The sequence below is a fragment of the Leuciscus leuciscus genome (genome assembly GCF_965113295.1).
Source record: "Leuciscus leuciscus genome assembly, chromosome: 2".
NCBI classification, from domain to species: Eukaryota; Metazoa; Chordata; class Actinopteri; order Cypriniformes; family Leuciscidae; genus Leuciscus; species Leuciscus leuciscus.
The window spans coordinates 61173097-61187954 of NC_138726.1; the positions used below are offsets into that span (position 1 = coordinate 61173097).

The 14858-nt window shown below is 43.4% G+C and overlaps 1 long non-coding RNA gene across 1 annotated transcript in view; it reads right to left on the reverse strand.

Annotated features, from left to right (window-relative positions):
• Positions 1-14858, reverse strand: part of LOC309492584 — a 335811-nt gene that overhangs the window by 68607 nt on the left and 252346 nt on the right. The window lies entirely within an intron of this gene.

Genomic DNA, 14858 nt, shown 5'->3' on the forward strand with positions numbered 1-14858 from the left:
TTACCGTGATGTTATTCAGCCCTCGGTAGTCAATGCAAGGTCGCAGAGAACCGTCCTTCTTTCCCACAAAAAAGAACCCCGCCCCCGCTGGAGAAGAGGAAGGTCGGATGAATTTGGATGCCAGAGAATCAGAAATATATTTCTCCATGGCCTCCCTCTCGGGAACAGACAGAGAGTAAAGCTTGCCCTTGGGCGGAGACGTACCTGGCAGTAAATCTATAGCACAGTCATAGGGACGATGCGGAGGAAGAGAAGCAGCTTTGGACTTACTGAACACTTCCTTCAGGTCGAGGTACTCCTCGGGCACGTTTGACAAATTCACCGGCTCCTCCTGCAAGACAGAACAAGACAGAGACGAACCAGCAGACACTAAACAAGACGCATAACACTCAGTGCTCCAGGCAGAAACAGTGTTAAGTCCCCAGTCCACCCTGGGTTTATGCTGCACCAACCAGGGGTGACCGAGGACAATGGGAAACTGGGGTGAGTCCATGAGGAGAAATGACAGTTCTTCAGAGTGATTGCCGGATGTAATGAGAGTTAACTGACAGGTGGAGTGCGATACTGTGGGTAACTGTTGACCATTGAGTGCGTTGACGGTAATCCTGTTAGTGAGTGGTATGGTGGGTAACTGAAGTCTATGTGCAAGTGACCAGTCCATGAAATTACCTTCAGCTCCGGAATCGATGAGTGCTTGGCATTGATGAGTTTGAGTTACCCACAGCAATCTCACCGGAAGGAGAGTGGAAGAGGTTTTAGAAGTGGAGACCCCGCCCGACAGAATCCTCTTCTCTACTGTCGGGCTCGCTCTTTTACCGGGCAGTTATTGAGGAAGTGCCCAGAGCCCCCACAGTACAAGCACAATCCTCGGGATCTCCTTCTCTCCCTCTCCTCCCGAGAGAGTCGGGCTCGACCCACCTGCATGGGCTCGTGATCCTCGACAGGGCTGACCGCATCCCGACCACTGGGCTGAAGGGGTCTCAAAACTCCATGAACCGAAGTAGTACGGGTACGTTGCTCCAAACGACTCAGACGAGCGTCCACTCGTCATGCCAGATCAATCAGTTCGTTGAGACTCGTGGGTAGCTCCAGGGCGTAGATCTCGCGTTGGATGCGGTCAGCCAGCTCATGCAGGAAAACGTCCCACTGCGCCTCCTCGTTCCAGCGGCACTCTGCAGCGAGGGTGCGGAACTCGATGGAATAGTCAGCTACTGGTCTTTCACCCTGGACGATGTCCGTGAGCTGACGAGCCGCTTCTCTCCCGGCGACTGCACGGTCAAACACCCTCTTCATTTCTTCTGAGAGTGCCGCGAACGAGGAACAGCATGGTCGTTGGTTCTCCCACACCACCGTCCCCCACAGAGCTGCACGTCCAGACAGCAGGGTGAGCACGAAGGCCACTCTCGAATCCTCTGTGCAGAAAGTCTGAGGCTGAAGGGCAAAAAACATAGAGCATTTGGTCAAGAAAGCTCTACAATAGTTTGGCTCACCCGAATATCTCTCTGGCGTCGGTAAACGGGGCTCTGACGGACGATTAGGTGTGGGAGGAGTGGGGGGAACAGGCGGTGGGGTTGGCGCAGCGGGCGTCGCAAGTTGTTGTATTTGCTGGGTGAGCCCTGACACCTGCGTTACCAACGCTTGCACCGCTCGACCGGTCGCGGCGAGATGCTCCTCCTGCCGTTCCATGCGAGCAGTGCTGTGAGCGAAATAATCCGCGAGCTCGGGGTTGCTTGCTGCCTCCATCTTGGTCAGATCGTTCTGTGACGGCAAGTAATCGAGGAGACAATAGCAAGTAAAACTGGAGTTTATTAGACAATATATCCAGACACAGAGCGTGTAGGAAGAAACCGGGAACAGACACAGTCAATGCAGAGTTCTCACGGTCCTCTGGGAAACTCAGGGTGTGATGCAGAAGATTCTCACGATCCTCAGAGAGAGCTCAGGGCGCGTCGGTAACGCAGGCTTGCGTGGGTAACTCAGGGTAGCAAGGTCAGATGAGTGAGGTGAATTCCCGGTGAAGACAAGACGTGAGGAGTGAAGACAATCTGCAATGACGAACATCCAAACGGAACTCAGGCTGGAAACACAAGGAGACGAGGAACTGGAACTGAACGGGGAACATCCACAAGACAACGATCTGACAAACACAAAGCACACACGGTGAGTATAAATAGCCACTGGGAATGAGGATCACCTGCCCCTGATTATCCCGGAGAATAATCAGCGACCACGCCCACACGCTCATACACACACACACACACAACACGCAAGGAAGAGTCAATGAATTCATCAACCGTGACATATAGAAATATGTGGAAATTGGTGTATTATTGAAAGTTGTAATGTACAAATAAGATAACTCTTATCACTGAAAGGATCACTGAACTGATAAGAATGTAAACGTGTACTTTGAAATGCAATAAGTCACTTTTGGATAAGTGCATAAATGTAAATACAAAAAATATAGCCTATACAAAAGTTTGTCATCAGAACAATGGACCTCGGAAGGCATTTAATTTATTAAACTGCAAACTCTGTTCAATTACTTTTCCTGGGGGCTTAGTGGGGGCTTCCTGGGTGCTTAGTGCAGGCTTTCTGGGGGCTTAGTGAGGGCTTCCTGGGGGCTTAGTGAGGGCTTCCTGGGGGCTAAGTTTATTAACTAACTTGAAACATAAATTTAAGTTAGCAAGCAGCTAACAGACATCACTGCAGTACAGTTACTGGCTGTTCAATAACGCAACATGCAGAATATCATCAGTGTCAGTGTTGACACAAAATTCACACAGCAGAAACACTTTAAATATTACTTATTTGTCGTTGATTGAAGTGAAGAAAAAAGGAATTGTGCAGAAATGTATTTAAGCCAAACAACAGAAGTCATGTGTGATAAGGTTTGTTTTTTGGACATTTTATACAGTATCTGATAATGACAGTATATCTATTATATATCTAGGTGCAGGATTGTTTATGGATTATTAATCTCAGCATGCCTTGGTGTGTTTTAGATGTGTTTTGAGGGTAATATAATCAAATTAAACCAGATCTGCTAAAACACTATATCACTGCCTCTTAATCTCTGCTTCTCTTCCTTCATTGACACTTCAGAGTTATCGTCACATAAACTCTCCAGATATTCATCTTGCCTGATTATTGAATACAGGAAACATGGAGATTGTGATTATATGTTTCACTATAAATAGCCATCTGTGTGTAATAGGAATATTATCATAATTTGCTATAAATAAAGAAGTATGAATATTCTTGCCCATGTGGAGTGAGTGAAGAGCACCTGAAGAGGGATTCGCTCTGACTGAATTATCATATTTTTATGCTCCATTTATTTTCCCAAGAGTTTTGTTTCAATTTGAATTTACGAGGCCTGCAAACAAGCCTGCACTGGCCCTTTACGGGGTAGCCACGGGGTTATTTAGGCTACGGGCTAGCCAAAGGGCCCCCATCAGGGGCAACCCTCACTTAGCCCGCACCAAGCCCCCACTAAGCCCCCAGGAACCCCCCAGGAAGCCCTCACTTAGCACCCAGGAAGCCCTCACTAAGCCCCCATAAAGCCTGCACTAAGCCCCCAGGAAGACCTCACTTAGCCCCCAGGAAGCCCTCACTAAGCCCCCAGGAAGCCCTCACTAAGCCCCCAGGAAGCCCTCACTAAGCCCCCAGGAAGCCTGCACTAAGCCCCCAGGAAGCCCTCACTAAGCCCCCAGGAAGCCTGCACTAAGCCCCCAGGAAGCCCTCACTAAGCCCCCAGGAAGCCCTCACTAAGCCCCCAGGAAGCCCTCACTAAGCCCCCAGGAAGCCCTCACTAAGCCCCCAGGAAGCCCTCACTAAGCCCCAAGGAAACCCTCACTAAGCCCCAAGGAAACCCTGACTAAGCCCCCAAGAAGCCCTCACTAAGCCCCCAGGAAGCCCTCACTAAGCCCCCAGAAAGCCCTCACTAAGCCCCCAGGAAGCCCTCACTAAGCCCCAAGGAATCCCTTACTAAGCTCCCAAGAAGCCCTCACTAAGCCCCCAGGAAGCCCTCACTAAGCCCTCAAGAAGCCCTCACTAAGCCCCCAGGAAGCCCTCACTAAGCCCCCACAGGGCCCGCACTATTAATCCACAGCAATAAATCTGTGTCACTAGAAATACTTTGGGGCTACTATAACTATACGTTTTTGGGAAAAACAAGTATTCTATACATCTGAAATGGATGCAGTCACCACATAACTAATGTCTGTATTGTCAAACATGTACAGTAGTCAAAGGAATTTCAAATCAATGTATTTATTAATTACAAAATATAAAATGGAATGGAATGGAAATTGTTTTATTTGAAACAGGGACAATGCACAAATAAACATTAAACTTGTTAAACAAGAGAATATGTCTTGGGCCAGGTTATAGCAACAATTGCTAATTTCCACCTGTAGTCCCTGGGCAAGTATGACAAATTTAAAAAAAGATAACGATTTTAAAATAGAAATTTCACAGGATTATGGATAAAGTGATGTCCATTGTAATTACAAACAAACAGGTTTGCAAAACAACTGAAATGGGGAGGCCATCTGCTTATTTACTCTCTGTCTCCTCCCTCCCCAGCAAACACACTTAAACAGTTCAGCAGCATCTTAAGCCTGGAACACACCAAGCCAACAGTCGGCCGTCAGGCAGTTTTTGTGCGTTGACCGACTAAGTTTCCTCGTTGTGTTCTGCACCGTCAGCTGAAATTGGTCCTTGTCGGCTTTTTTTCGGCCGATTCGACATGTTGAATTGGCATCGGGCCGACGGTGAAAGAGGGAACTCTGATTGGCTGTTCAGCTTAGTGAACGAGTCAGTGCACGAGAATAATACATACAGACGGTTGGTCTGGGAATGCCCCCGGGTATAGGAGAATTTTCTAAATTCGTTAAATCATCTAAATTGACAACATGTATGTTAGACCCTATACCGACTAAGCTACTGAAAGAAATGCTTCCAGAGGTCACAGATCATCTTCTTAATATCATTAATTCATCTTTGTCTCTAGGACCAGCAAGAACCGAGGAGGAGGCGTGTGCTTCTACGTGAACGAAAGGTACTGTAACACTGTCGTGATCAGAGAGAAGATATGTACCACAGATGTGGAATTGTTGACTATTTCTCTCCTTCCCTTTTATCTGCCTCGCGAATTTCAACAGCTTTTTTACACATTAGTGTACATTCACCCACGGTCCAGTGCTACAGTTGCTGCCCAGCTGATCGCTGACGTCATACATAAACTGGACTCTATCTGCCCAGAGGCACCTAAGTTTATCTTTGGAGATTTTAATCATTGCAATTTAAAAAAGACTTTGAGGACGTATGAACAGTATGTGACTTGTTCTACAACACAGAAGAACACTATGCTAGATTTATGCTATGGCTCAGTAAGTGGGGCTTACAAATCTCTGCCTATGCCTTCTTTTGGTGATTCTTACCATGGCAGTGTTTATCTCATGCCTGTATTGTTGTGTAGTTCACAGAAATAATCTGCAGAGAGATTGACTTTGGTCTATACACTCTTTATTATCTTCCATGTGCACCTTCTTCTACATTCATGTTCTACTAAACAACTGGTACTTTAGAGACACCTACTGTTTATACACATGTATTTCACTATACCACATATTCCCCTTTCTTTAAGGAACAAGATTGGGCCCACAATTGGAAGACCAGCCACATGCAATTTTGTCTGAATTTGACGGCTGTGTAAAAGTTCAGCAGGTGACAATTTTGTCACAGCATGAGGAGTTGCTCTGTATGTATGTAGAAACTCTGTCACAAAAGCTTTCCACTCTTTACCTTCAATACTAGCAGTTTGCAAACAGTCTTTGAACACTCGGTTGAAGCGTTCAATCTCACCATTCGCTTGTGGAAAATATACAGAGCTACGGTAGTGTTTAAAATATCTCTGTCTGCAAGGAATGCCTCAAACTCAGCCGAAACAAATTGTGAACCATTATCAGTTACAAGTTCAAGTGGATTTCCTTCACGGCTAAAGACAGCAGACAGAAACTTCACAACAGTAGCAGAAGTGACATCAGGTGCAAACGCAATCTCTGGCCATTTACTGTAGTAATCGATAAGTGTCATTGCAAAACGACAACCTTGGGGAGCATTATTCAAAGGCCCAACTACATCAATAGCCAGTTTCTCCCAAGCAGATGTTGGGGTAGGCACAGGACAGAGTGGAGCTGCATGGGTAATAGCAGTCTTGTCATACTGGAGACAGGTGGAACAGGCTTTTATGGCATTTTCCACTTGACAGTCCATGCCAGGCCACCAGTACAAGTCCCTCAGTCTCTGTTTTGTATGCACCATCCCTTGATGAGTGGCATGCGCTAGATGGATGAACTTTGATTGTAAAGCTTCTGGAATGATCACTCGATGTGTAACACGAATTACATATCTATCTTGTAAAGCCAGCTCATTTCGGAGACGATGATATGGAGCTAAAGCAGGATTCAAGCTTTTTGAACTTCGAGGCCACCCTTTTTCAATGCAGGTCTTTACTTGTAGAAGGATAGGACAGGCATCGCAAGTAGACCTCAGCTCCTCTACAGTAACAGCTGCAAATTCAGGAGACAGTAGCGCCACCATTTCAGGCTCTTGGTATTGGCTGTATTCAGTTGATGGAAGCGGAAGTCTGGACAAACAGTCAGCTGTGACATTGTCTCGGCCAGGTTTGTATTCCACACTGTAATTAAAACACAGAAGACGTGCAGACCATCGGGCAATTCTCATACCTGCACGTCCGAGGCCTTTTGTGGAAAGCAGTGTAGATAAGGGACTGTGGTCAGTGCAAAGAGTGAAATGGCAGCCCCATAGGTAGGTGCGACATTTTTCTGTTGCCCAAACACATGCCAATGCCTCCTTTTCTGTTGTCGAATACTTCCTTTCACAGTCAGTCAATTTTCTAGATGCAAAAGCAACTGTTCTTTCAGTACTGCCATGACACTGGGTAAGCACCGCACCAAGGCCATAATCTGAAGCATCCGTTGTGACTGTCGTCGGTAACAAAGGATCAAATAATGCAAGAGCTGGGCTAGCAGTGATGAGATTTTTCACACGGCTGAAGTGTTCCTGAGCCTCCTCTGTCCAGCAAAAGCCAGTTGACTTTCGGAGCAGTGCACGGAGAGGTTCTACCAATGTTGCAAAATTGGGAATGAATTTGGAATACCAGCCTGCAAGACCCAAAAAAGAACGCAATGACTGTGCATCATGAGGGGCTGGTGCTTGTTGTATAGCCAGAACATGATCTGGATTTGGATGCAAACCTGAAGCTGAAATAACATGGCCAAGAAAAGGCAGCTCAGTTTTCCTGAAGTGGCACTTTTCCTCATTTAGCTTCAAACCACTGCTTTGCAAACGGCAAAGTACAGCTTGTAGTCGCTTCTCATGTACTTCCGGATTCTCACCGTAGACAATGATGTCATCTAAATAACATTGCACACCATCCAGACTAGCCAAAATTTGAGACATCATTCTTTGAAAAGCACTAGGTGCTGAGGCCAGACCGTAAGGGACCCGTGTAAAACGAAAGAGTCCATCATGGGTAACAAAAGCTGTCAGATCCCTACTATCTTGATGCAAAGTCACTTGGTGGTATGCATTCTGGAGATCTATTGTAGAGAACATAGCTGACCCACGTAGTTCTGTAAAAACTTCTTCAATATGTGGGTGACTATCTATGATGACAGCTTTGTTTGGTTCTCTTAAATCCACACAAAGTCGAATTCCTCCAGATTTCTTTTGAATGACCACCAGCGGTGACACCCACGGTGATGACACCACTTTTTCTATGATCCCTTCAGATTCTAGCCTCTGTAGCTCTTGTGTGACTGCATCTCTCACTGCAAAGGGCAATCTGCGCAATTTCTGTTGTACTGGCAGCACATCTGAACGCACGTTTACTTTATGTACAAAACCAGCAGCCACACCCGACGGCTCAGTGAAGTTAACAGTAGTTTGACCATCCTCTGCAAACGATGCAATAGATCCATTCCTTATCTCAAGATGCAAAGCAGTAAAGAGATCCATGCCAAGTAATGGCGTTCCGCCTGGTACAATGTAGAAAGAAGCCTGCGTATGGTGACACTCATGACTAACTGTAATGGCAAGGCACCCTAAAACTGGAATAGTCTTTTTCAAATAGGTCACCAAACGAACATTTGGCACAGCAAGGGAGAAATCTGCAAAGTGTTGGTGGTACAAATGCTCTGGGAGGATGGAAACATCTGAACCAGTATCCACCAGTAATTCAACATCGACCGATTTCCCACAGTCAGTGTGCAAAGAGACCTTACATGCAAGATTATGTTTCTGTTTCAGCGGCAGTGGCGTTTCAATGCTTAAGACAGTCAACTCGGGTGCAGAAACTTCTTGTACATTGCATGTGGATGCAGAACTGCGACAAACTCTAGCAAAATGTCCAACTTTACCACACTGTCTGCATTAAGACTGTTTGGCTGGGCATTTGGGGTAGTTTGCAAGATGTGAAGTAGCTCCACAACGGAAGCATGTTTTTGCGTCCATCATCTTTTTCTGTGATTCATTTGACGGCATTGGATGAGAAATTGTGGACTTACGTGGAGTAGATTTCTGTCGCCACCTCGATTTTGCACAGTCACGTGAGCTAGTATGCACCACTTTAACTGAAGCTTCAGTGCGCTCCATAGCTTTAGCTTCCGCCACTGCAGACTCAATTTGTCCACTGCAGGCCCCAATAGTAATTGCTTTTTGAAGAGTGAGGTCCGTTTCCAAAAGCAAACGTTCCTGAATTCGTGGAGTGCATGTCTTCTCCACTATCTGATCTCTAATCATGTCATCATCTAGCGCGCCGAACTCACAGTTCACAAGCAGTTCACGCAGGGCAGCCACATATTGCTCGATAGGTTCACCGAGTCTCTGAGCGCACTGACGAAATTTATTTCTCTCAGCAACCACGTTCACTTTCTGAACAAAAAATGCTCGTAAGGCAGTCAGCGCAGTCTCATATTTATCATCCGCCACAGTGAGTGTATAAAAAATTCTCTGTCCCTCCGTACCCAAGCAATGAATTAGCAAAGCACGCTTTCTCTTCTTCGGTATTTCCTCTGCCGACAGTGCAATCACGTGGTTATCAAACATAAGAATCCATGAATTAAACGGTATGGTCGGCTCACCCGGAGTTTCCAAAAATGCAGGAGGGGGCGAGAGAGCAAGTAAAGCCATCCTCGTCGCCAATATGTTGTGTAGTTCCAACGCTATCTCACGACCAATTCGTACGAATTCGTACGAATGATAAAAAGATGGCTAAATCGTACGAATTCGTACGACCTCACTCGTATGAATTTGTACGATTTGTCTAAACCCACGTGATGGGTAGGTTTAGGGGCGGGGTCAGGGGTAGGTCATTCGTATGAATTCATACGAATTGGCCAATTCGTAAAATATGTACGATTTTGCAAAAATCGTACTAATTCGTACGAGTGAGGTCGTATGAATTCGTACGAATTAGCCACTTTGTAAAATTTGTACGTTTTCCCGTGAGATCGGGTTGGTAGTTCACAGAAATAATCTGCAGAGAGATTGACGTTGGTCTATACACTCTTTATTATCTTCCATGTGCACCTTCTTCTACATTCATGTTCTACTAAACAACTGGTACTTTAGCGACACCTACTGTTTATACACATGTATTTCACTATACCACATGTATACAAACCATTCTTCAGGCGCCTAGAGCGGGAGGAGAGGACAGTGAAAATCTGGTCAGAGGCCAGCATCTCCTCTCTCCAGGCATGCTTTGAGTGTACAGACTGGCAATGTTTTTATGATGGTTGTGATGATAATAATGAACTTATAGACACTGTTTCGTCATATATCACATTCTGCATGGACTCAGTAATCCCATCTAAAAAAGTGTTTATTTTCCCAAATAATAAACCTTGGGTGACCAAAGAACTTAAATCTGCCATTAATAAAAAGAAAAGAATATTTATTCAGGAAACCCATTGGAGAAAAAAGAAGCTTCTAGAGAAGTTAAGGTAGAAATAAGGAAGGCCAAAATGAATTACAGAAATAGAATTGAAAGCCTGTATTGTAGAGGGGACCTTAGGGCAGCATGGACAGGTATAAAATCCATGGCATTAATTAATCAGTATTCCTGTGAGACCAAGCAGGTCATTCATGTAAATGGTGTTGAAAATGCTGACTTGGCAAATGGCTTTAATTCTTTCTTTTCTCGTTTTGAAAGGTCTGATTTCCTGAATAATATCTCTGAAATGCGGGAATCTTTGGTTCCAAAGAATGGTCTAGTGATAACACAAGGTAATGTCACAAATCTTTTCAAGAAAGTAAACCTACGTAAAGCTGCTGGCCCTGACTCCATCTGTGGTCGCGTTTTGTGTTATTGTGCGGACCAGCTCAGTGAGGTGTTTACAACACTTTTTCAGATGTGTATCGAGTGTGGTCAGATCCCTGCCATATGGAAAACATCAATTATAATACCTTATATAATAGTTATAGTAGAAAGAACCGTTTTAACCCAGAAGCCAGCATTATTCATGGCGAAAATGTTGAAATTGTAGAGACGTTGTAACAAATGGGTTAGAATCATGATTCTGTCTCTCCCTGCACACAAGGCACATTCCCTTCTTGCTTTTACACTCTGAACTGAGATATGTAAATCAAGACTCTCGACAATCTAAATTACCGTCATGGCTCCATCATGGCTGGGTTTAGAGTGCTTTCGGACACTTTATGGCACCTGGGAGCAGACCAGATGGCCCGAGATACTGAATTGTCAGCAATTTAGTCGAATTAGCGAACGTTTTATCATTCGTACGAATTCGTACAAATTGGCCGTGAGATAGCGTTGAAGTATGACCATATTAGCCCGGTTCTGTCAACACTGCACCGGCTCCCTATTAAACATTGCATACATTTTAAAATATTACTGATTACTTACAAAGCACTTAATGGTTTAGCTCCGCAGTACTTGAGCGAGCTCTTAACACATTATAGTCCTTCACGTCTATTGCGATCTCAAAATTCCGGCCAGTAAATAATTCCTAGAATATCAAAATCGACTGCTGGCAGTAGATCCTTCTCCTATTTAGCACCAAAACTTTGGAACAGTCTTCCTAACATTGTCCGGGAAGCAGACACACTCTGTCAGTTCAAAGCCAGATTAAAAACACATCTCTTGACCTAGCATACACATAGCACATTATAGACTTCTTTAATTCAATGTTAGCCTGCAGAGATTAGATCAGCCGGAACCGGGAACACTTCCCATAAATCCTGTACTTGTTACATCATAAGAAGAATGGAATCTACACTAATTTTAGTGTCTTTGTTTATCCCGAGGTTTTCCCGCAGCCTTCCGGATCCAGGCCGTATCCAGATCTGACGAAGGACCTTCGCCTGGACCCGATGACAACGCAGTGCTGAAGTGCCAACTAGTCTCTCCCTATGGAGGATCCCTTTCCCACTCTACAGATAAAGCGTTTTCGGGAAAAAATTTTCGCGGACCTACCCCGAAGTAACAAAATAAAATAAAATTCTTTATCAAAATTTATAAGGAAAGACCAGTAATTTGTTTAGGTTTGGTCTGTAGGGAATTACAAACGTGTACATATATTCAAACACACATAACTACTATAGAACCAATTCTTAATGCTCATGTGAACGCCATCAGCATTTCTCACATTTTCACGTTTAAAGTCTGTATAGCGAGAATTATGTCATCTTAGCGGCCCCTAATTTAATAACAAATGATCGTAGTTCGACGGAAGCGAATCAATCAAAATTAACTTTAGCTGGAAAATAACTTTTTAAAGAACCGCTATAAAGCCAAAACAATCTCTGTTACCATAAATTAAATGTTTATCTCTGTAAAGCTGCTTTGAAACAAACTACATTATTAAAAGCGCTATATAAATGAAGATGACTTGTCTTGACTTGACTATCATATTTGACAAGTATTTGACAGTGATGATAAGGATGTGTTTTTTTTGTCATGGATCTTGAGACAGTTTTTATACAAAGATTATAAAGGTTGTATGACTGTTTTACATGCCTGAGACCAGGATGTAATGCAGTACAAAAGGTGGGGGATGATCATTGCATTTAAATAAGTACTAGTATGGAAGTAAAATAATGTCAAATGTTTTTTTAAAATAAAAAAGCCTGTTGAATTGCACTACTTGGAAAAAAAATAGGCATTGCATTAACCATGCTTGCATTTTAATGCATTGTATTTTTAGGGCTTGCATTTTTATGGTCTGAAATCCAACATGGTTGAATATTTAAGCTGTGAATATTTCAATTAAAAGCATTTCAAACACATTCATTATTAAAATTCAGTTATCCATATTCACCTTTCATATTTCACTTCCAAAATATTCAAACTGTTTAAAAATACAACTTATAATATTTAACAGGCAATTTTCAGTCCATTTTATTTCGCTTTGCAAATTCGCTTCCACAAATTCAGTGGTTCAGATTCGACAGTAAATTCAACATTGACATTCAGGAACTGCAGGAAAAGCAGTAGATTGGCGAGCATATTCTCCATCTGCTGTTAGTTGACCGAGCCAGTAGGTGGTGCAAAAGCGTTTACAGCAACGTAAGTGTATTTGTGATTATTATGATGGTAATAATGATGGTTTTATGTTAAATTCAGTGTCTTCACGGTTACTTTTCCTGTGTAGCCTACATGCATCTTTCTCTACCGTGAACGAGATTATAATGTTATTCCCTGATGTGGATGTACAGATCCAATGTTACATTTTTGAGGTTGACATATATTTCTATTGGTTGTTTAGTTGCCTTAACTTTATATTGTGGTGATGTGCTGCATGCAGGCTATAAGGGTTCCCCTCAATACTTCAGGATTCCCCTTCTGGACATATAAAACACCTAACGTAGCTTAATGGACTATTTACAGTAATATAAAAGACCAAAATCGCAGGCAAGCAGATGGACTCAGAATAACACGCAAAGCTTAATGCTGAGCGTTTCCCAGTGATAGACTGCCATAAGGTTGGCTTGACGTTGGACATTCGCACATTTAGGGACTGTCTTGTATACGGCTTCTAACTTAGATAGCATTTGAATAGAACGACTTACAGTCATAAAACCAACTCATGTAGTGTCAGGCATAATGCGCACCCTTTGGATTTTTCATATTATTCAAATAGTTTAAGTTTGCTATTGAAGTTAGAAACGTGTATGCCAATGTTTTATGCAACTTTAGAGATGGTCCCTAAATGTGCGACTGTCCAATGTCAAGCCAATTTTACATTTAGTCATTTAGCAGACACTTTATTCAAAGCGATTTACAGTTAAACTAACAATAGGACGACAACAATATGCAAGTGCTATGACTCTTCCCAGTTTAAGCTAATGCAATACACGTAGGCATACTATACCCTTGTGAAAAAAAGTGCACTTTAGTATAGTACTTTTATAAGGTGTACTTATTATACAAATAAAATATTGTGTACACTTATGTGTGACTTAAATGCAATGTTTTCGGTGCACTGAATGTATATTAAGTATAATTGATCTCAAATATCATATTAAGTTGAGATAATGATTTATTTTGTATTTGGTGAGGTGCTCTACGTCAACGCGACTCCCGACGCGGTCAGGCTCTGTTATTCCACGTTGTGTTGTGTTCCAAAGTGTGTGTTTTCACGTTTGACAAAATGTCAATAACAACAGTGCTGAACTTAGCGTACATCTGGCTCAAAATTTTGAGTCTATGCCGTGTAAACTGACTTTTCTTAGGACCGTGTACACGCGGGACCATCTGCTTGAGCTGAGCCGGCTTGACTTTGAGCCATCGCAGGTATCCCTTTCCACAACACAGATCCCTCCGGAGTTAATACGTGGCAGCAAACGGAGGCGAATACGGAGGAAACGAGGGTCTAGAGGAGGTATTCGCAACAGAATGAGGAGAAGAGTTAGACGATTACCGCTACCTGCCTGGAATAAGGCTGACGAGCTGTCCACACTCGTGAGGTCAGATTCAGACTACAGGCAAACAAGTTTGTTCTGTTTTACAGAAACATCTGGATGGCTTTAACATCATACGTTTTGACAGGGATGTACGTAAAACACGGAAGTCAATTGGGGGCGGGCTCTGTATAGCTGTCAACAACAAGTGGGCAACCAACTTCACTGTGAGAGAGACTGAGTGTTGCTTGCAAGCACTTTGAAATAATGACTGTGTCTTTCAGACCACACTATTTACCCCAAAAATTCTCCCAGATCACTGTGACCGGATTCCACACTTGCTGCTGAACATATAACAGACAGTTACAATAGGGCTGTCAACCAATCTGGCGAACAACCAGTATTTCTGCTGGGGGATTTTAACAAATGCGACGTCACCTCACCACACATCTACCTAACCTGGAGCAATACGTTACAGTCCCAACTAGAATGCACAACAGACTGGACTTGTGCTATGGCAACATTCCAGATGCGTATATATCAAAACCTCGTCCTCCTATTGGTCGTTCTGACCATAAGGTTATTCTGTTGTTGCCAAAGTACAGGTCACAACTTAAAAGGGGTGCACCACCAAAAAATAAAATTAAAGCCCATGGTGCAGGTTTTTTTTTTTTTTTTTTTTTTTGGCAATTTTCTAGTTGGTAATAAACATTTCAACAGTTATCCATTGTATTTGATGTTGTAGGGTATTACAAAAAAGAAATATAATAAGGAAATTAGGTGATATTTTAGCAGTTAGCGATGATTCTTATTTCTCCCACAATGCATTGCATGATGTCACTTGAGGTACTCGCCTTTGGACGACAGACGAAAGCCCGCCTTGATACCATTTAGAGAGAGTG